Here is a 22,160-nt window from a genome sequence, read left to right as displayed (position 1 = left end):
CACCATGTTGGCCAGCTGGTTTTGAACTCTGACCTCAAGTGATCTGCCCGCCTCAGCCTCCCAAAGTGCTAGGATCACAGGCGTGAGCCACCGCGCCTGGCCAAGATTTCTCACATTTCTTATAATTCTGCAATCTCAGTGTCAAGACCAAATCCTCAATAACCATAAGACATAAAATTGACAAATCTTGAAACTGTAGTATAAGAATATTACATAGGACCATGACTGGAAATATGAAAACAAACATTTAAAGGATTGAAATTGAATAGAGGCTGGGAATGGGACATTTTGATACAAGGAGGTTTTTTTTAAGTACTAACTTCTTCATATTTCCTTTACAATAATCTGCTGAAACTTTAAGAACATTTGGAAAAGAAGGTGTCACAGATGTTCCCTTCCAGGCAGACACATCTTCCCTTCTTTGGTTTTACTCCTCTTCTCTGGAGAGCTCATGGCAGAGCTTGGCACCATATGTATACTCATGGGGCACTGATGGCAGTGGACATTTGAGTGAGGCAGTTTTTGTTTTTTGCTTTTGGAGGGTGATTGTGAAGATAAAATGAAATAACCCACAAGGCAATGCCCATAATTCACAAGGTGCATAAACAGGGTGTCAGGAAATATTAGCTCAGTGGAGATTCTACATTCATCTTTTCCCTGAGAATGATAATGAGGAATGTCTAGTACTAAACTCAGAAAGAATCAAAACACAGGTGTATCTACCTATTCTTAGATACAGCAGAAGGGTGTCAATTTTTCTCTGTCCTGGAACAGAAGCAGATGCAGAGATGCAAGTGTTAAAAACTGCCTGGTAAAATAAATACTCCATGCACTTGGAGTGGCCACATTGAGCAAATAAAAATTGTAATCAATTTAAATTTCAGATAAATAACACATTTTTAAAAGTTTTGAATTTTTATTCTATTTATTCTACTTTTTCATTTTTATTTTTTGAGACAGGGTCTCACTCTGTTGCCCAGGCTGGAGTACGGTGGGTGTGATCACAGCTCACTGCAGCCTCTACCTCTTCGGGTTCAGACGATCCCCACACCTCAGCCTCCTGAGTAGTTGGACTACAGGTGTGCACCATTTCACTCAGCTAATTTTTGTATTTTTGTAAAGACAGGGTTTCACCATGTTGCCTAGGCTGGTCTTGTACTCCTGGGATCAACAATCCCCCAACCTCAGCCTCCCAAAGTCCTAGGATTCCAGGTGTGAGCCACTGCACTTGGCCAAGTAACACATTTTTAAGTATCAGTATGCCCCATGTCATACTGGGGGCATATGGATACTAAAAAATTATTCAGTATTTATCTGAAATTCACATTTAATTGGTATTGTGTCTTTTATCTGGAAACCTTATAGATTGCTGAATTCGCAGCTGTCATGTCACTGTTTGTGGCTTAATGAAGGAATTCATTTGCCATTTACAAAAATTCGCTACCCAGAAGGAGAAAGGGGATGCTGTTTGGAAGAACATGATGTCACTGCCAATGCTGAATTAACTTGGCGGTCTGAAATACATAATCTGTGAGTGTCAGTGTCTGGTTTTTTTGTTTGTTTTGTTTTTTGTTTTTTGTTTTTTGTTTTTTGAGACAGAGTCTTGCTCAGTCATCCAGGCTGGAATGCAGTGGCACAATCTCTGTTCACTGCAACCTCTGCCTCCCGGGTTCAAGCGATCCTCCTGTCTCAGCCTCCCAAGTAGCTTGGACCACAGGTGTGCACCACCATGCCCAGATAAATTTTGTATGTTTAGTAGAGATGGGGTTTCACTATGTTGGCCAGGCTGAGCCTTCAGAGGGAGTGTGTCTCAGCCCGCACATTGATTTCAGACTTCTGGTCTCTAGAAATGTGAGAACACACATTTATTGAGACCCATTCAGCATCTCGATTTATGGTACTTTGTTAAAACAGACCTAGGAAAATAATACTCCCAATCAGAAGGACAGAACAAACAAGTGAATTTTCAACACAACACAAAATTGGAGGTATGTACCTTCTTTAGCAGTAATTGTATATTAACTTGCTCTTCCAAAGTGGTGGTTTGGAGAATGGATAAGCCCAAGTGTCAAGGATGAAAATAATGGTCAATTGAACTTTAAATGGAATATAAACCAATTTCTGCCTGTCAATATAAAGGGTAATTATTTACTCTTCATGTTGATTTAATATTTGCTTTTATAAAATGAAAAAACATAGGTACACTCACGACTAGGGGCCCTAATCAATGATCATTTATCATGAGCGTCTGATTTTCAACACATGAATCACATGGTGGTATAGTCAATGCGGCTCACAATAGTGGCTTTGAATCTGCATTGCCCCTGGCCATATGACCTCCAACATGTATTTTGAGGTTGGGGGAACAGGAAGAATATTTTTTACGGATTTTGTGTTTGATCCAATATGGCTGTTTTTGAAAGGGCTATGTGACCCTCTGTGGAAATAAAGTTGATTTATAGCTGAACTGGACAAGCTCTATCTATCTCTTGGAAATGCTAGAGGTATGGTCTTTGACCCCTGGTCAGTGGGTTTTATGAGATGTTGCTTAAAGTCTCATACTGGGCTTGGTAATTGTAGAATAGAGTGGTTCCATGCTTTGCATGGTGGGATAAGATTTCTTTCTCTAAATTTTTAATTTTAATTTTTAATCTTTGCAGATACATAGTAGGTGTATATATTTATGGGGTACATGAGTTGTTTTTGTTTTGTTTTTTTGGTTTTTTTTTGAAACAGAGTCTGGCTCCATCACCCAGGCTGGAGTGCAATAATGTGGCCTTAGCTCACTACAACCACTGACTCCTGGGTTCCAGCGATTCTCCTACCGCCTCCTGAGTAGCCGGGACTACAGGTGTGCACCATCATGCCAGGCTAATTCTTGTATTTTTAGTAGAAATGAGGTTTCGCCATGTTGGCCAGGCTGGTCTCGAACTCCTGGCCTCAAGTGATCCGCTGGCTTTGGCCTCCCAAAGTGCTGGAATTACATGCATGGGTCACCGTGCGCAGCCTTACATGAGATGTTTCGATACAGGCATGCAATGTGAAAGAAGCACATCATGGGGAATGGGGTATCCATCCCCTGAAGCATTTATCCTTTGAGCTACAAACAATTCAGTGACATTCTTTAAGTTCTTTTAAAATGTACAATTAAGAAATCCCTTGGTCAGGCTGGGTGGCTCAGGTCTGTAATACCAGCACTTTGGGAGGCCAAGGCTAGCAGATCACCTGAGGTCAGGATATCAAGACCAGCCTGGCCAACATGGTGAAACTCCATCTCTACTAAAAATACAAAAAATTAGTCGGACGTTGTTGCATGCACCTGTTGTCCCAGCTACTCAGTAGGAGGCTGAGGCAGGAGAATTGCTTGAACCCAGGAGGCAGAGGTTACAGTGAGCCGAGATCATGCCACAGCACTACAGCCTGGGAAACTCCATCTCAAAAAAAAAAAAAAAAAAAAAAAAGAAATCCTTTGAGGGTCAATTTCTTTACTTATGGCTTGCAACTGGCCTAACCACTTGTGAAGTCAGTATAGTTTCACTATTTGTCCAACAATCTGGAAAGGTCTGCTTTTGAGCCCTCCTGAAGAAGCCAAGATTCTGCATACAGATCTAGGTGGTTCAATTCATGCATCAATACGAACCCTGGGAGCTTGCACAAGGGTGTCTCTGTACCCCAATGCTGGCCTGCACGCACACTTTTTCTCTCTCTTGCTGCGCTGTGTCCTTCAGTGTTAAATAAAAGCTCTACCACTTCATACCCACTAGGATGGCTACGATTCACAAAATCCAGAAAATAGCAGGTGTCAGCCAGGATGTAGAGAAATGGGAATCTCTGTGCACTGTTGGTGAAAATGCCCAAGGGTGCAGCCCCTGTGCAAAACAGTGTGGTGGTTTCTCCAGTAATTAAACACAGAGTTAGCATAGGATCCAGCAATTCTACTTCTGGGTATATACTCAAAAGAATTGAAAGCAGGGTCTCAAAGAGATACTTGTAAACCTATGTCCGTAACAGCATTATTCACTGTAGCCAGGAGGTGGGAGCAACCCAAGTGTCTGTCAGCAGAGGAACGGATAAACGAAGTGTGGTCCATCCACACAGTGAGACACTGTTCAGCCTTAAAAAAGGAGGAAATTCTGACACATGCTACAACATAGATCAACCTTGAGGACATTATGCTAAGCAAAATAAGCCAGGCTCAGAAAGGCTAATACTCTATGAGTCCATTCATATGAGGTCCCTAGAGTCATCCAATACATAGAGACAGAAAGCAGAATGGTGGGTACTGGGCACTGGGGGAAAGGAACATGAGGAGTTAGTGTTTAATGGAGACAGAATTTCACTGAAGATATTTAAAAAGTTCCGGAGATAGGTGGTGGTGATGGTTGCATAACAGTGTGAATCCACTTAATGCCATTGAACCGTGCACTTAAAAATGGTTAAAATGGGCCGGGCGCGGTGGCTCAAGCCTGTAATCCCAGCACTTTGGGAGGCCGAGACGGGCGGATCACGAGGTCAGGAGATCGAGACCATCCTGGCTGACACGGTGAAACCCCGTCTCTACTTTAAAAAATACAAAAAACTAGCCGGGCGTGGTGGCGGCGCCTGTAGTCCCAGCTACTCGGGAGGCTGAGGCAGGAGAATGGCGGGAACCCGGGAGGCGGAGCTTGCAGTGAGCTGAGATCCGGCCACTGCACTCCAGCCTGGGCGGCAGAGCGAAACTCCGTCTCAAAAAAAAAAAAAAAAAATGGTTAAAATGGTGAGTTTTATATTATGTATATTTGACCAAGATAACAGACAGATAGGTAGATACACAGATGATAGATACATCATAGATGATAGATAGGTCATAGATAGGTGATGACGATACAAAAATACATAGATAAATGATAGGTGAGACAGATAGATGATAGATAGGTGATAGATGATAGGTAGATAGATAGATGATAGATGATAGATGGCTAGATGATAGGTAGGTAGATAGATACATAGATGGTAGATAGATGATAGATAAATAGAAAGATGATAGGTAGATGACAAGTAGATAGATGGATGATAGGTAGATTATACATAGATGATAGATAGATGGGTAGATAGATGATACATAGGTAGATAGATAGCCTCCAGGACAGTGGGAGAATAAATGTCTGTTGTTTAAGCCCCCTGGCCTATGGTATTCTGTTATAGCAGCTTGAAATGGACTAAGACACCTCATAAGAAGAGATGAGGACACAGACACACACAGAGAGACGACTGTGTAAGGACAAAGGGAGAACACCGAGTCTACAAGCCAAGGAGAGTGGCCTCAGGAGGAACTAGCCCTGCCCACACCTTGATCTCAGACTTCCAACCTCCAGGATTGTAAGGAAATAAATTTCTGTTGTTTAAGCCCCTCAGTCTATGGTTCTTTGTTATGGCAACTCTAGCAAATGCATATACCTTCTCCATCCCCTCTCCTCTGATAAATACCAATATCTCAAGAGAACTGGGAGGCAGCTGTTGAAGAGAGCTGAGCCACAATGTTGAAAGTTACTGGGTCCCTGATTCAGGACTTGAAAGAGCATCACCAGCCAACCAGGAGCACACACTTTGGGCTTAACACCAGCTATTTGTTAAACAAAACAAAACAAAACAAAACAAAAACTGAGATTTGGTGTTCATTCATCAGTTTAAGCAGCTTAGCATGGCCCTAACTAACAAAGCGTGTTTTACATAACAGGTACTTTGCCCACAGTCAAGTGCATCAAGATCAAATGATGATGTGCTACACCTTTGCTGTACATTTCTTATCAACACACTCTTTCCTTGTGTCCTCTGAGAGTCAACTTCACTGCAGGGCTGCTGCTACCAGCTGCTGTGGTCATAGCCTTGGTGCTCTTGTCTAATAAATGAGGGTTCCCATTAAACTAGACTCCGGCTGTCTTTGACTTCCAGAATTGCTTTAGGAGAGTCTCTGTGGTCATTAATAAGGTGAGACCTTTTGGTTCCCAATGCAAAGAGGGAAGATAATTTATTTTCTACAGCATTTTTTTCCCATAAAGCTCTATATTCCATTACATTTTAAAGGGCATTTCAACAAATGATGTATGAAATGGAGAGCAAAATCTGTATGGTTCTGCAATAAAGGGCATGCATAACTAGAGAACAACTCTGAAATGATGTGGAAAAACAACAATCTACTTTTCTTTAAAAAAATTAAAGGCTTATGCTTCACATAAATTCATGTCGATTTTCCAGGCATTATGTGGTTATAATGTCTGAGGCATTGCATGGATTTACTGGTACCTAAAGTGTAGATTTATTCCTTTTTTTTGTTTTATTTTATTTTATTTTTTTGAGATGGAGTCTCGCTTTGAGGCCCAGGCTGGAGTGCAGTGGCGAGATCTCGGCTCACTGCAAACTCCGCCTCCCAGGTTCATGCCATTCTCCTGCCTCAGCCTCCCCAGTAGCTGGGACTACAGGCGCCCGCCAATACACCTGGCTAATTTTTTGTATTTTTAGTAGAGACGGGGTTTCAGCGTGTCAGCCAGGATGGTCTCGATCTCCTGACCTCATGATCCGCCCGCCTCAGCCTCCCAGAGTGCTGGAATTACAGGCGTGAACCACCGCGCCCTGCCGGATTTATTCTTAAGAAGGATGTAGCTCTACAATCTAGTCCAGTGAAAAGTCGGGCACTCACAAAGTTATGCAAGACAGGTTATGATGTGGGCTTAAGAAAGGTGTTGAGAGCTATGAGTAGAGATATAGAAGAAAAAAAGTGTAATATTTTCAAGAAAGAGTAATTAGTTTTTTTTATTGCTTTTTTATTTTGATGTTTTAGTCTTGTTTTTTTTTTGAGACAGAGTCCAGCTCTGTTGCCCAGGATGGAGTGTAGTGGTGTGAGCATAGCTCACTGCCATCTTGAACCCCCAGGCTCAAGTGATCCTCTCACCTCAGTTTCCTGAATAGCTAGGACCACAGGCATGCACCATCATGCCTGGCTAATTTTTAAATATTCTGTAGAAACTGGGTCTCCCTATGTTACCCAGGCTGGTCTCCAACTCCTGGGCTCAAGTGATCCTCCTGCCTTGGCTTCCCAAAATGTTGAGATTACAGGCATGAGCCACTGTGTTAGGCCAACACTGTGGGTTTTTTTGTTGGTTTGTTTTTGTTTTTTTTTTGAGACGGAGTCTCGCTCTGTCACCCAGGCTGGAGTAGTGCAGTGGCCAGATCTCAGCTCCACTGCAAGCTCTGCCTCCCGGGTTTATGCCATTCTCCTGCCTCAGCCTCCCGAGTAGCTGGGACCACAGACGCCCACCACCTCGCCCGGCTAGTTTTTTTGTATTTTTTAGTAGAGACAGGGTTTCACCGTGTTAGCCAGGATGGTCTCGATCTCCTGACCTCGTGATCCACCCGTCTCGGCCTCCCAAAGTGCTGGGATTACAGGCTTGAGCCACCGCACCCAGCCACCAACACTGTTTTTAATATATGACTTGTAAGGCAAGTTGGGGAGCATTCGTTCCTTATTAAGATGTACTGAGTTGAATAAAAGCCCCTCCAACCACCAACCCCCGAAAATATATGCCCAAGTACTAAGCTCCAGAATTTGTGAATGCACACTAATTTGGATAAAGAGGATTTGCATGTAATTAAGGTAAGATTATTGAGATTAGATCACTCTAAATTACCCAGGTGGCCTTTAAATCCAATGACCAGTGAGTGTCCTTCTAAGAGACAGAAGAGGAGACACAGACACAGAGGAAAAGGTCACGTGGAGACAGAGGCAGAGACTGTAGTGATGTGGCCACAAGCCCAGGGACACCTGGAGCCACCAGGAGCTGAAAGGGGCAGGAAGGATCCTCTCTTAGAGCCTCCAGGGGGAGCAAACCCCTGCCCACACCTTGATCTCAGATTCCTGGTCTCCAATACTGGAAAAAAATAAACATCTGTTACTTTAAGCCATCCAAATTGTTGTTATTTGCTACAGCATCCATAAGAATTAAAACCTATAGGTATGAATTTTATGTTGCTGTCAAAAGGCTTCTTCTAGGATAAGTAGATATTTCACCTAGATAGCTGTAGCTTTTTCTCCTCTTCATTGGGATTGGAACTCAGTTGATGTCCTCCATCCTCCTATCTCAATATTGATTTTACTTACTCCTTAATCCTAACAATGAGCCTTTTTATATTGCTTAATTAAATATCAGTGTCTTTCTGGTCAACATGAGACCAAAAACCTTTTTACCTTGGGTCTGAGAAAGAGCAGTATTTCCCCTCGTCTTCCTCTTCCTCTTCTTCCTCCTCCTTCCTTCTTCTCCCTCTTTTTAGAGATGGAGTCTCTCTCTGTTGCCCAGGCTAGAGTGCAGTGGCATAATCCTAGCTCACTGCAACCTCAAACTCCTGGGCTCAAGTGATCTTCCGGCCTCAACCTGCTAAGTAAATGGGACCACACACGTGTGCCATTATGCCCTTTTTTTTTTTTTTTTTTTTTTTTACTTATTTGTAGAAATGAGGTCTCGCTATGTTGCCCAGGCTGGTCTCATACTTCTGGCCTCAAGTGTTCCTTCTCTTTGGCCTCCCAAAGCACTGGGATTACAGGTGTGAGTCACCATTCTTTGGCATGGTGGGGTATGCAGTAGGAGAGCAGCAGTGGTGGTAGTGTCTCCATACGGACTCTCACAAAAAGTGGTGTGGGCAGATATTGGATGCCTACTTATTTAGGGGCATCTAAATTCCTGTGCTAAATTAGAAAATAGTGGCAGCTCTTGAAAGGAGTGATGGCGTGAAGGAGAGATACCTGGACCAACCACCACACAACCCTTATAAATAATTGATACCCTTGGTTTTGATGCCACGTCCTCTTCCATAGTTGTTGGTTGAAATGACACGTGATTCCAGGTGAGCTTTTCCAGATAAATTGCCCTGGAACTTCAGACTTTGTCGGGTAAATCCATGTGGAATTTCAGAATGGGCTGGAATGTCTAAGATGGGCATGTCCAATATTCAGCTCAGTGTGGGGAAACTGGTGGTGGCCAGGGCCGGTTGCAAGCTGACTTGTAGGGGTGACAGTTCACCTGAGAAACAAAAAGACATGCAAGTCCTGGTTGATAAGGAGTGATTTCACAGACAAATAGTGACCGTGGAAGTCAATGTTGAAAAAACAAATAGATTCAGGGCATAAGGGTGCAGGTTTGTTACACGGATATATTGCCCAGTGGTGGGGATTGGCCTTCTCTCCCGAAAACAGTGAACATAATACCAGATAGGTAATTTCTCAACCCTCGTCCACTCCCACCTTCCCCCTTTTAAAGGTGTCCAGTGTCTGTTATTCCATTCTATAGGTCCATGTGTACCCATTTCTTTTAGCTCCCACTTATAAGTGAGAACATGTGGTATTTGATTTTCTGTTTCTAAGTTATCTCACTTCGGATATTGACCTGCAGCTCCATTTATGTTGCTGCAAAAGATATAGTTTCATTCTTTTTCATAGATGCATAGTACTCCTTGGTGTGTGTATACCACATTTTCTTCATCCAATGAACACTTAGATTCATTCCATGATTTTGCTATTGTGAATTGAGGTGCAATAAACATGTAAGTATAGGCATCTTTTTTGATAACTTATTTTCCTTTGCATAGATAATCATTAGTGGAGTTGCTGGGTCAAAGGAGTAGATCTATTTTTAGTTCTTTGGGAAATCTACATACTGTTTCCTACAGAGGTTGTACAATTTACTTCTTAGCAACAGTGTATAAGCGTTCCCTTCTCTCTGCACTCTTGCTATAACATTCATCTGTTGTTTTTGGAAGTCAATGTTTTTCTACAAGACCTTCATATTGGCAATAAATAAAAGTGATACCTTGGAAGAGAGGCTATTTCTGGACAGCCAGAGAGGGAAATGGGAATGGTCAGCAAACATACTGGGATTATAAGAGAGCTTTGTTATTTTGGTATGGCTTGAGTCCATAAATGGAGTAGCCTTTTAGTGGAACAAAATTTCCTCCATTATAATGGCAGTTGCCAGAGGCAATAACAGTGAAAGAGCCATTTAAAAAGTCAAAAACAGAGGAATCAGTTGACTAGAACCTTCAATGGCTTTGAGTCACTATGCCAGACAGCTCAATTATCTTATCTCTGCCGTGAAAAGCTGTCTTTTTCTTGTACTTACATCTGTTGAACAGAATCTCACATAAAACATGCCCTAATTACACAGTCCCTATTAGACACTACACCAGGGACTGCTTGGCTTTGATGGTGCCCAGATTCTCTGAAGTCTGCAGAAATCCACTGCAGGCAGAGGCATTTGGGTGGACCATGTTCCCAAGATTATCACTTTGTAAAATACGGCTCTTGGGAGAGCAAATTTGCATGTAGGATGTTCTGAGGAACCAGTGTCGTACTGCCATCCTAAGGCTCCCTTATGGCAATGCCCGAGTTATGTGTAATTACAGCAGCCATGGGTCTAGAGCTTAAGCCTCCTGCTTCCATGGAACCAATGCATTCAAAGGTTGTAAGGCACCTTTGAGATTTTCTAGGCTGGCGACCTGGTCCTATGTAGGAGAAAGATGAAGTCTAACAAAGCCAAGTGATTTTCAGCCACACAATGTGTACCTTGATCTGGGGTCAGGTTATTCAGCCTTCTACTACACCAGGTTTTAGAATACAGTTTTTATTAGGTGGGATTTAATTAATGTCACTGTTGTATAAAAGTAAAAATAAATATGTTACAGATGTAAAATATATAGATTATATATGTATCTATAAACATAAGAGAAATAGATGGACAGATGGATAGATAGACAGATGGATAACTAGAAGATAGAAAATTACACACATACATTCATAAATACATATATACATAGATAGACGATTGACAGAACAATATAGGTAAATGTAGATAGATGATAGATGATAGAAAGATAGATAATAGGTAGATAGATGTTAGATGGAATAGATGACAGAGTAATGATAGGTAGATAGAATAGATAGATAATGAATAGATGATAGAAAGATAGATAGACAATAATAGGTAGGCAGATAGATGATAGGTGGAATAGATAGATGATGGATAGATGTATGGAATAGATGATAGATTATAGATGGAATGAACGGATAGATAGAATATAGTAATAGAATGCATCTACCTGAAAATACACGAGAGAAGAAAAAGAGATTGAGAGTTTTTCCACTCTATAACTTTGCGGCAAAGAAAATAGCATTAATGAAAAAACAAAGAATGGGAAAATAAAAAATTTTTATTCAGAACCATCCTTCCAGCAAAAGAGAATGTAGGGCAAGCAAAATATTAAGCATTTTATACTCATTTGTGTAGGCTGTGGGAACTACTACGAAAAGGTGGATGTTGCATGTTTCAGTACTTTTGTTTGTTTGTTTTTGAGACAGACTCTCGCTCTGTTGCCCAGGTTGGAGTACAATGGCGCCATCTCAGCTCACTGCAACCTCCGCCTCCTGGGTTCAAGCGATTCTCCTGTCTCAGCCTCCTGAGTAGCTGAGATTACAGGTGCACGCTGCCACGCCCAGCTAATTTTTTGTACTTCAGTTAAAGATGGGGTTTCACCGTGTTGCCCAGGCTAGTCTTGAACCCCTGAGCTCAGGCAATCCACCTGCCTCGGCCTCCCAAAGTGCTGAGATTATAGGTGTGAGCCACCGCGCCTGACCTCAGTACATTTTTAATATACACAAAGCTTTGCCACATTTTGGAGGGTTGCTTGCTATTGCAATTTCTGGATTTTTATTTTACTTTTTATGTTTGCGTCTCTCCCTTTTAGTTTGATGTAATGCAATTCAATATATTTTCCTACTAAAATAAAATCTCAGCCTCTCTCCATTGCATAGGATGAAGCAGGCATCACGCAGGACAAGCTCACTGGCTGGATTCAGACGCTTGAAGGAGGCCTGGCGTGGTGGCTTATGCCTGTAATCCCAGCACTTTGGGAGGCTGAGGTGGGCAGATCACTTGAGGTCAGGAGTTTGAGACCAGCCTGGCTAACATGATAAAACTCTGTCTCTACCAAAAAAAGCCCCAAAAAACAAAATACAAAAATTAACTGAGTGTGATGGTGCGTGCCTGTAGTCCCAGCTACTCAGGAGGTTGAAGTGGGAGAATCCCTTGAACCTGGGAGGTGGAGGTTACAGTGAGCCGAGATCGCGCCACTGCACTCCAGCCTGTGTGACAGAGACCCTGTCTCAACAAAACAAAACAAAACAAACAAAAAACAAAAACAAAAACAAAACAGAAAAACAAACCCAAAACAGACCCTTGAGAAGTGAGCATTCTGCAGTGTTCCATTTGGGAGCTGGCTGTTCTGCTTCCTCCTAACATCCCAAAGGACAAAGGATGGCCTGAGCTCCCGGGTACCCTGGGTTTCCCAGTGAGAATTTCGGGGGTGGTGTTATGCCCAGACCGTTTATTCCCCGAAGAAGACCACCAGAGTCCAGAGTCAAAGCTAAGCAGCAAGGATCTTTATTACAGGTTCGAAACTGGAACTCTCCCTCGCTCGTGAAACGAGACGGGCAGGAGAGCTCCCCCACTCAGCTCCGAACAATGTTATATAGTCTAAGAAAAGTGGGCATAGAGTTATTATACAAATCAGATATATGATTGGCTAGTGTTTGAACAAGGCGATTTGGCTAACTATGATTGGTTCCTGCCATTTCTGATATTTTGGTTCAAACTTTGAGGCGGGAGAGCAGGTTTATGGCAGCAAGAGTTTATCTTACTTAAACACGTCTTGTGACCTTGCCTCAGAACTTACAAAATCTCTGGTATGTGCAAAACAAAATCTCTGGTACGTGCAGAAAACCAGGTACTCACAGAACTTACAAAATCTCTGGTATGTGCAAAGATTAGAGAGCAGAACAAGGGTGTAGCGGGTGGGGGGCGGGTACACATCTATCTTTGTGTCCTTTCAGTGGTGAGAGAAATGCAAATTGTCTCTGTAGAGCAGCAGATCCCAGAGCTTTTTTTTTTTTTTTTTTTTTTTTGAGACGGAGTCTCGCTCTGTCACCCAGGCTGGAGTGCAGTGGCCGGATCTCAGCTCACTGCAAGCTCCGCCTCCCAGGTTTATGCCATTCTCCTGCCTCAGCCTCCCAAGTAGCTGGGACTACAGGCGCCCGCCACCGTGCCCGGCTAGTTTTTTGTATTTTTTAGTAGAGACGGGGTTTCACCGTGTTAGCCAGGATGGTCTCGATCTCCTGACCTTGTGATCCGCCTGTCTCAGCCTCCCAAAGTGCTGGGATTACAGGCTTGAGCCACCACGCCCGGCCAAGATCCCAGAGCTTAAAGGCTTCTCTCTGTTCACAGATTGCTGCATGGGGATGAGAGGAAATAGAGGGTGAACAGATCTCCTGCTACTGCACAGGACACTTTTGATTTCCCAGCTGGTGTTTGAAGGCTGTGCAAGGTGTTGGGTTGCAGCATGATGGAGACTCAGATCATTGTGAATCCATGACTGTGTGGCCGTTTGCATCACCTCAGCCTTACTGCAGATACTAACCTTCATTTCCCTCTCCAGCTATGCATTGGTTTTCTGCATACCACTTGGAATTTATGTTGACTCTGAGTCATCCGACTCTCACATGAGAAAGAACCAAATAATGACCTGTTATTTTAAAAGAATGTATCTGCATATGGCTTCTTGTCTGCTGAATGTTACATTAGGCCTTTATATTGAGTTTCAAATAAACCCCTGAATTAATTCTGCAGGCAAAGGCATTGATGTTAGCACTGTTTTATCACTTGAATGCATGTCATAACAGCATTTTAATGTGCTTACAGCAAGGAGGATGAGACCATATCAAGGATGCACTTGGTCGTTATTAAGGTTAAGAACACCAAGATAGCTGGGTGCGGTGGCTCACACCTGTAATCCCAGCACTTTGGGAGGCCGAGATGGGTGGATCACTTGAGTCCAGGAGTTTGAGACTAGCCTGGCCAACATGGCGAAACACTGTCTCTACAAAAAATACAAAAATTAGCCAGGTGTGGTGGTGCGTGCCTGTGGTCCCACACTCAAGAGACTAAGGTGGGTGATCTCTGGAGCCGGGGAAGTCAAGGCTGCAGTAAGTGGAGATCGTGCCATTGCACTCCAGCCTGGTTGACTGAGCGAGACTCTGTCTCAAAAAAAAAAAAAAAAAAAAAAAAAAAAAAAAAGAAAGAAAGAAAGAAAAGAAAAAAAGAAATGTACAATAGATTATTGTAAACTACAGTCACTTGCTGATCTATTGAACACTATGTCTTTTTTCTTTTATCGAAGTGTATATTTGCAAAGTGGGAGGATTTTTTGAGCCCAGGAGCTCGAGACCAGCCTGGGCAACCTAGTGAGACCCTGTCTCTACAAAAAAAAGAAAAGCCAGCCTGGTATGGTGGCACACACCTGTAGTCCTAGCTACTGGGGAGGCTGAGGTAGGAGGATTACTCGAGTCCAGAAGTTCCAGGTTACTGTGAGCGATGATCACACCACTGTACTCCAGAGAGAATCCTGTCTCCAAAAAATAAAACAAAAAACCTGGTATTTGTACCCATTAATCAAACAATTTTTATCTCCCTTCTCTGCCCTCTTCCCAGCCTCTGGTAGCCACCAATCTACTCTCTGTCTCCATGAGATCCAGGTTTTAAGCTCCCACCTGTGAGAACACGCAGTATTTTTCTTCTGTGCCTGGCTTATTTCACTTAACATAATGACCTCCAGCTCCATCCATCAGGCCTCCTTTGTCACGGAGGATTTATTTTAGGAAACTTGCAATTGTGAGTTCTTTCTCTACCTCTTTGAGATGCAAATCTTCTCCCAAATTTTCTTCTAGCCTCTTGCTAGTTTTGCAACCCAGGAATGTCTTTCTCAAGACCTCAGAGCCATCCCTTTAAAATGTAATTATTGAAGATGATACATCTGTCTCTCAGTCTTTGCAGAAGGGCAGGTTCCTAGTTTTGAAAAATTCCAATAAGCCAACACATAGCTTTACTGCATTTCCTAACCTCTTCCTTATGTCTCCAGTTCCTTCTCAGCATCTCACCCCAGCACTTAAAAACTCCAGCCTTTTGTTTCAACGAAGTTAAGCTCCTTCTCTCTTCCGTATTGCAGTAGTCCTGACTGAGGCCGTCCTTGAAGGGTTAACTTGTCTGGTGCAATGTTTTCTTTGACAATGTCCAGATCAAAGGATCCCACAGAAACACTGAGTATGATTTTCGCCTGAGAAAGGGGAGGGTGAGAAGATAGATTGGGAGGCAGCTGTGTAGGCAGGGGACTTGGCCACTCCCTAAAGCTCTCCCAGTCTCACCTGTGAGTGGAGTGCATCGGCAGCAGTTCTTCTCCCCCGAGGCTGGGGGATGGAATCAGTTAGACTATTGAGGGCATCTGGAAGGGCAGCTGCCTCAGGGTTAGTCCTCAGGGTACGGTGGCCAATGGGTTTCTTTTGATCGACTGTTGACAATGTGTTTGTTGAATGGCAGCCTGCACTAGGCGAAGCTGAAGCCACAGAAGACACCGCAGTGGGAAAACCAGCATGAGCCGCTGCCCCAAGGAACCTCAAAGCGCAGGCAGAGGACCAGCCATCCCAGCCGCACAGGTAAAGTGTGTCACCTGTCAGGTGGGCTTGGGGTGAGCGGGGGTGTGTGTGCGCGTGCGCGCCAAGGGGTGTATGTATGCGTGTGAGCACGTGAGTGACGGCTAGTGTGACTGCATGTGAGGGAGTGTGAACAAGCGTGCGAGGGTGTGTGTAAGTGTGTATGCAAATGAGAATATGTGTTTGTGAATGAGTGCATTTGAAAGCCCGTGTGTGTGTGTGTGGTCATGAGGGTTAGTGACCAAATGCGCAGGATATGTGAGTGTGCATGGAACACTGTCAGTGTGTGTGTGGCAAGTGTGTAGGTGTGTAAGGACAGGCAGAAGTGTGTCAGTGTTGTGATGATGGGAGTGTGAATGAGTGTATGGGTGTGCAGAAAGGTATGGAGTGAATGTGCATGGAAGTGTGTGTGTAAACTATGAAGTCATGTAATGTGTCAGCGTGTGAGTGTGCAGTGCATGTGTGTGGGAGGGTGAGCGTGTGAGTGTGCAGTGCATGTGTGTGGGAGGGTGAGCGTGTGAGTGTGCAGTGCATGTGTGTGGGAGGGTGAGCGTGTGAGTGTGCAGTGCATGTGTGTGGGAGGGTGAGCGTGTGAGTTAGTGTGACTGCTTGTGGGCGTGTTCATGACTGTGTGCCAATGGGTGTGAGTGTGAGAGTGTGGAAAAGTGTGTGGGTAGTGTGACAGTGTGTGTAGTGTGACATTGTGTGGCTGTGTGTCAGTGTTTATGAATGACAGCATGTGGAAGTATGCATGTGTATGTGTGAGTGTTGAGTATGTGTGAGTGTATAAGTGAGAGTGTGCATGTGTGAGGCTGAGTGTGTGAGTGTAACCGTATGAGGGTGTGAATGTGTGTAAGTGTATGCGTGTGCATGTGATGGTGTAAGTGTAGGGTTGTGATGCATGAGTGTGAGTGTGGGTGTGTTTTTCAGTGTATGACTGTGTATGTGTATTGTGTGTGGACCTGAGTGTGCTAGTGTGCAAGGGCAAGTGTAAAGGGCATGAGAATGCAAGTGTGTGTGTACATGAATGAGTGGGAGTGTGTGCATGGGAGTGAGTGCATGTGCCTGTGTGAGTGCACTCTCAAAAGCGTGGACGGGCGCCACCCTCCCCCTCTAACTCCTGTTCCCTGCTGAAATAATCTTTCCCACCTCCTTCCCTGCCACCCCCACAGTGTACCCCATAAAAGCGCTGGCTTTCCTTCCCAGCACTCTGCCTTCTCCCCATTTCAGGCATTCCTGCACACCCGTTCCGTACAAGAAGGATGTACCTCTTCTCTGCATCCGTGGGTCCTGCACTCCAGGGGTAGCTCCCCACAGCTGGTCCACAGACCAATTGTCGCCTGGAGAGATGAAAGGGCTTACAACAGTGGGGACAGCTGGTGCCAGCCCCTAACCCTACTAAACTTCCATCGAGACCCTTACAGGGCTTTCCACTGGGAAACGTTGGGGAAAACCCAGGAACATTCAGAAGTGCAGCGACACCATGTCTTGGATGGCTTAGGAAGGATGCCGTTTATCCCGGGAGGCAGGATTGGGTGCTAGAAGTCTGGGCAGGGGGCTGTTTGAATAGCTGAGGTGAGAAAGTGGGGGGAAAAGTGACATAGCAGGTAAAATACAAGGTAAAATAAAGCATAGCCATCTGAAGAAACAATGTTGGACTATACTGGGCAGATTTAAAGATTATTCTGTGTGGGCAGTCATGTTATCTACCATGCCTCCCATTTTAAATTCATATTTTCTTAGAATGTTATTATTCTAACATACATTTAACTATTTCCAAGCACAGAATTCGGTGGCATTTAGTACACAGCATGCATAATATTGTACAACCATCATGTCCATCTAGTCCCTGAACGTTTTTATCACCCTCAAAAAAGAATATCACCCCCATATTCATCAAGCAAAAGTTAATTACTAAAAAAAAAGACAGGCATCAGAATTTTGAGCCCTAGTCCACACTTTTTGTTTTGTTTGTTTTTTGTTTTTTATTTTTTGAGACAGAGTGTCGCTCTCTCATCCAGGCTGGGGTGCAGTGGCGCCATCTTGGCTCACTCCAACCTCCACCTCCCGGGTTCAAGCGATTCGTGTGCCTCAGCCTCCTGAGTAGCTGGGACTACAGGCGCCCACCACCATCCCGGCTAATTTTTGTATTTTCAGTGGATATGGGGTTTTATCATGTTAACTAGGCTGTTCTTGAACTCCTGATCTGAGGTGATCCACCCGCCTCAGCCTCCCAAAGTGCTAAGATTACAGGCATGAGCTACCACACCCGGCCCACTCTTATTTTTGAAAAGCAATTCTTTATTTCATTTATTTTAAAAGGATCCTTTCTCTTCCCTGTTATGGTGATTTTTTTTTGTGGCTTAAATAGTAAATTGAACCCACTAGATGGCACCAAACACTAGCATTAAAAAAAAAACTTAACTCAGAAATCAGTGATTTTTGACACATTCTAGTGTTCTTTCTTAGACCTTCATGTGAGGTTTAGCTGGGGGGTGAAAATGCATGAATGGCAATGTTTTTGCAATGGAAGGAGCTATCTGGTGCAGAGAACTCATCTATGTAATTATTGCATCATAGGTCAACCAGGTGTTCTTAGAATGTGAGAAAAATACAATTTCCCCATCATTTCCAGGTGAGGTCAACCAAAGGTGAGTGAAACTGGCTCAGTCACCTGCTTGGGGCACTTCCAAGGTAAATGCTGCAGGCTCCCAGAGAAGAAAATCAAATACACAGGGATAATGAGACTGTGCAAATTAAAAAAAAATTCATAATCATAGTGGAATAGCTTAATATTTTTTTACAATGGAGGTATCCCTGTCTGAGCTATTATGAATAAAAATGCATGGTATCAGTGAACACATCTTTGTCTACAGGCTATTTCTATTTTTTTTTCTGGTTACATGTTTAGGTTCATATGCTGCACTGTTTTTCAAAAGTTGTTTCACTTTGCACCTGAGAATGTAGGAGGGTTGTAGCTGCTTTATATTCATTGCTTGTTATTGTCAAGCTTGAAAATGTTATTTGTGCTCGTGGTCATGCGTCTTTAATTTGCATTGCTCTGATCACTGATAATAGTGGGGATCTTTGTTTATATACCTATTGGCTTCGTGTGTGTGTGTGTGTGTGTGTGTGTGTGTGTGTGTGTGTGTGTGTGTGTATTATTGTTCTGTGAAGTATTCATATACTTTGTATATTTTGTCAGTAGTCTATTGGGTTGCTTGTCTTTTGTAATCGAGTTGTTTATATATTCTGAATATATAATAAATATATTTTATGTAATATTTTCTCCCAGTGTATGGCTTATCTTTTCTTTTATTAATGATGTTGTTTGAAGAGAATTTTGAATTTTGATAAAGTCCACTTCATCAATTTTTAAAAATATTATGGTTCATGCTTTTTGTGTCCTATCTAAACAATCTTTTCTTTTCTTTTTTTTTTTTGGCAACCTCCACCTCCCGGGTTCAAGCAATTCTCCTGCCTCAGCCTCCCAAGGAGCTGGGATTAGGCTAATTTTTTTTTTTTTTTTTTTTTTTGCATTATTTTTGTAGAGACGGGGTTTCATCATTGTTTGCCAGGCTATTCTCAAACTCCTGACCTCAAGTAATCTGCCCGCCTCAGCCTCCCAGATTGCTGGGATTACAGGCATGAGCCACCACTGAGCCTTAAACAATCTTTTCTATACCAAATTCAAGAAGAGTTGTTCATGTGTTTTCAGCTAGATGCTTAATAGTTCGGCTTTTTCATTTAGGCCTATGATACATTTTGATACAACCTTCTAAATAGTGTGAAAAAAGGTATTTTTTTTAACTCCTAAAAGAATACTCAGTTATCCTTACACCATTTCTTGAAAAGCTTATTCTTTCCACATTGAGTCAATTGACCATGGATGTGTGGTTCTATTTTATATCATTGTTTTCCCTGTCTGTCCTACTGCCTGTGACACATGATATTGATACTGTTGCCTTCTAGTAAGTCTTGAACTTAAGAAGCATATGTACTCTAATTTTGTTGTTCTTTATCTAAATTACTTTGCTATTCTCGGTCCTTGGCATTTGCAGGTAAATTTTGGAGTTAGCTTGTCAATATAAAAAAAATCCTAATGAAACACTGATTGGCATTTTGTTGAATCAGTAGATCAAGTAAGAGGAAATTATCACCTTAACAATGCCAATACTTTCAAATAATAAAGATGATATATCTGTCTATGTATTGGTCTTCATAAATTTCTCTCATCAACATATATATTTAAAAAATTTCAGTGTTCAGGTGTTGCATAGATTTGCTAAATCTGTCTCTCAGTACTACTTGCTATTGTAAATGACATTTAACATAATTTGTTTTCCAACTTTTTGTTACTAGTATAATTTAACTTTTTTTTTTTTTTGAGATGGAGTCTTGCTCAACATGTTGCCCAGGCTGGAGTGCAGTGGTGCGATCTCGGCTCACTGCAAGCTCCGCCTCCCAGGTTCACGCCATTCTCCTGCCTCAGACTCCCAAGTAGCTGGGATTACAGGCGCCCGCCACCATGCCCGGCTAATTTTTTGTAGTTTTAGTAGAGACGGAGTTTTTTCACCATGTTAGCCAGAATGGTCTCCATCTCCTGACCTCGTGATCTGCCTGCCTCGGCCTCCCAAAGCACTGGGATTACAGGCGTGAGCCACCATGCCTGGCCTAATTTAATTTTTAAAATGAGCAATGTATTCTGTGACCTTCTAAATCCACTTATTATTCTGGTAGCTTTTCTGCAGATACTAGACAATTTTCTACTTGCAAGATCATGTCATTATGAATACAAATATTTTACTTCATTCCAATACATGCCCGCCCTTCCTTCCTTCCTTCCTTCCTTCCTTCCTTCCTTCCTTCCTTCCTTCCTTCCTTCCTTCCTTCCTTCCTTCCACTGAATAGGATTCCCAGTAATATCTTTAACCTTTTTGTTTTACCCAAAAAGCTAGGCAGCTGCACCCTGCATTCGTGTTTCATCCTTGGTCTGCCTCAGTGATGAATGCTTCCTACAAATATGGCTGTCTCTGTGATTTCTCATTCAACACCATTTTCTCTTAATGTTGAATTTAGACTGGTTGCAGAGGAGCTCTTACCATGAGTCCATAGAACACTTTCCTCATTATTGCCAACAAGAAATATTTGTCTTGGACTTCTGGTTCCTCCTTCCACAGAGAACTGATTTTTCCTGGATATTAGAATTTGCAGCCAGGGTTATTTTCTCTGTCTTTTTTCACAGCCCTGTGTGGCTTCCACTGCTTGTGATTCTGAATATCTTCTATCTCTTATTCTCATAAAAAGGAAGTTAGTGTTTCTGTTTTTCACCTCTATTGTGTTTTTTGAAATGATTTCCAAGTAGAGGAGAGTTCAAGATGGACTTTATTACACCATTTCTAACCAGAAATATTTCTCTTAAATAAGCGTTGTAGTAACATGGTCTTGAGTCAGCTAGGAATAGTGGGTGAAGATGTAAAAAGATTTACACTGTTTCCATTTAGTAATGGGGCTGACTTGGTGACATAAGAGGGTTTCTTGATGAAGAAGAAGAAAATCAGAAAGGTTGTATTTGTGAATTTCATATGCTAACCAGCTCTTTGTAACTTTTAGTAATATATGTTAATGTTTAAGCATAACATGTAGCTATTTTAACCATCAGGAATTTTAGAACTAGTTTTCTTCCTGAATTGTAGTAAAAATCAACTATTTATGGAATGGGAACCTTTGTCTAAATCAAAAAAAAAAAAAAAGAAAAATCAGCGATTTAAAACTAAAATAGTATTATTTTTGCCTCTTTTCAGTGATTTCTGGTCTCTTTTTGTAACTTTAAAAAATTGTACTGTCTCATCTGTGCTATTATATACTGCTGGTCGGTTCTTTGAATAGTTTTTAGATTCAGATTGAGAACTTACATTTTATGGAAAGTCTATTCCAAACTATTCATAAATGCAAAAGCGATGGAGAATAGAAATCATCATAATAGGACATTAAAATTATATTAATTTTCTGTTAAGTACTGAGTTTATGTTCTGTCTATATTGCAATAATATTTCTAAAATGAAAAATAAATAGTTTCAGGCCATTTTTGCTTTTTATTAAGCATGAGAGCCTACTCTGTCTTACACATTTTGAGGGAAAAAATTGCTTCTGCTGGCAAGCATTAGAAATGTGAATATTAAATTATTTATATTCAGTGAGGGTACAGTTGAATAATAGCACATTATATGGGATCATTTAAAAGTAAATGGAAAACATTATCTGAATACAAATATACAAATATATGCAAGTGGCATGCTATTGTGTTTCGGTTAAATAAACGCCCCTAGGAATTTTAAGAAAACGTGGGTTGCCAAATCAATTTGTGTTTGGATATTGAAAAGAACATAATAAGACCTAGAAGAGGGGGCACAGTTTTTTCAAGTTTTCAAAATTGTGTTTTCTTTCAGTTTGGTTATGTACAAATCCAGATTGCGTCTTGAAGAGAGGCTATTGTAAGTGTGTGTGGCGAGTGCGGTGGGTGGTGTGGGGTGGGACGCTCCCCATGGACACTCCCCATGGACTAATTTAGAGTTTAAAAATAAGGCAACATTTCCTCCCA

The 22,160-nt window shown here is 42.2% G+C and overlaps 1 pseudogene; it reads left to right on the top strand.

Moving 5' to 3' along the window:
- Positions 1-22,160, top strand: part of LOC105478076 (large ribosomal subunit protein eL24-like) — a 53,872-nt pseudogene that overhangs the window by 14,029 nt on the left and 17,683 nt on the right.

Source organism: Macaca nemestrina, chromosome X (genome assembly GCF_043159975.1).
Source record: "Macaca nemestrina isolate mMacNem1 chromosome X, mMacNem.hap1, whole genome shotgun sequence".
Classification (NCBI taxonomy): domain Eukaryota; kingdom Metazoa; phylum Chordata; class Mammalia; order Primates; family Cercopithecidae; genus Macaca; species Macaca nemestrina.
The sequence above is the reverse complement of the archived record's forward strand: the minus strand, read 5'-3'. Positions and strand labels throughout refer to the sequence as shown.